At 52.3% G+C, this 1,428-nt stretch overlaps 1 protein-coding gene across 1 annotated transcript in view; it reads right to left on the bottom strand.

Moving 5' to 3' along the window:
- The window catches only part of LOC103798998 (protein Smaug homolog 1-like), a gene marked incomplete at both ends in the record, with an annotated part of 93,385 nt that overhangs the window by 5,332 nt on the left and 86,625 nt on the right, over positions 1 to 1,428 (bottom strand).

Genomic DNA, 1,428 nt, shown 5'->3' with positions numbered 1-1,428 from the left:
CTATATTTAGGGCCAGATTTTGTTCTCCATTCTGATGGTGTAAATCCAGAGTAACACCACTGGAGTCACCAAAATTAGACCTGAGCAACTCAGGGGGCACAGGATTATTCCCTATTCCTCCTTCTGTGGCCAAAATCTGCCCCTTCTGCAAATGGATTCCCAGCTTTTCCAATGGATTTTAACCTCTTTTGGAATTAGTGCCATAAAAGCAAGTGGAAATGAGCTCACAGAGGAATGAGTCTCTCCTGTCATAACCCCCAGGCAGGGATACCTTGTGCTCCAGGAGGACACCTTGTCCTGGCAGGGCTTGTGCCACACATATGGCTTTGTGCCTGACAGTGGCATTTGCCATGGGAATAAACTGGGCCCAGAGCCCCACGTTTGTCTGTGCCTGCAGGGAATCATCTGGGGATAATTCTGCACCAAGTTCTCTTATAGAGAACACCTCAGCTATTTTTCGCTAACAAGGTCTGAAATATGGACAGGGCAAATACTTCATGGCATTCCAATGAGTTTCTTTCTGTTCCTGGTCTCCTGTGGATGAGATTCCCCTCCCCTCTTCCCCAGGGAGATCTCCCTCCACACAGGCAGCACTGACACCTCAGGTGCTGCTGCCGAGGCTTAGGGCATGTCCAAGCTCACAGAGGTTTGCTCCAAGAGACCTGTATAAGGCACAGGATGTTGGTGTCCACCTCACATTGCTCCTGTCACCTCCCAGTGTGCTAATCCTGATGCAAAGCTGTGCAACCTGCACCAGGCACAGAAAGACGCCTGAGTATTCTGGAGATCCTAAATTGGTCCTAAATCCAAATTGGGGCTTATAGAGGGGCTTGGAGCCACTGATTTGCACTCAAGATGGTTCATGTCCAGTCCATGTCTACTGCAGCTATCTCCCAACAAGCAGACCAGGTCCAAGGGACTCTGCTGGGAACACCTCTGGACTGTTGAGATGACCTCAGGGCTCTGAATGGGAAGGGAGAGAATGCTCTCTGCCCCTGACACGGGGCAGGGAGAGGATGCTATCCACCCTAGACTCAGGGCTGGGAGAGGATGTTATCCACCTCAGACCTGAGGCATGAAGAGGATGCTATCCACACCAGACGTGGGGCAGGGAAAGGATGCTATCCATTTTGGATGTGGAGCTGGGAAAGGATGCTATCCACCTGGGACCTGGGGCAGGGAGACGATGCTACTGGGGTGGGGAGAGGAAGTTATCCACTCTGGACCTGGGGGAGAGAGAGGAAGCTATCCACCTTGGGCCTGGGGCAGGGAGAGGATTCTATCTACCCTGAACCTGGGGCAGGAAGAGGATTCTATCCACCCTGGACCTGAGGCAGGCAGCCTGTCCCATTTGCTCTCCCCTCCCAAAACCACAGCCCACCTGCTCAACAATGCTCTTGCCACAGCATGGTAGGACCTCAAAAAACC

This window comes from Acanthisitta chloris, unplaced genomic scaffold, assembly GCF_000695815.1.
Source record: "Acanthisitta chloris isolate BGI_N310 unplaced genomic scaffold, ASM69581v1 scaffold6760, whole genome shotgun sequence".
Taxonomy (NCBI): Eukaryota; Metazoa; Chordata; class Aves; order Passeriformes; family Acanthisittidae; genus Acanthisitta; species Acanthisitta chloris.
This window is presented reverse-complemented; position numbering and strand designations above follow the sequence as displayed.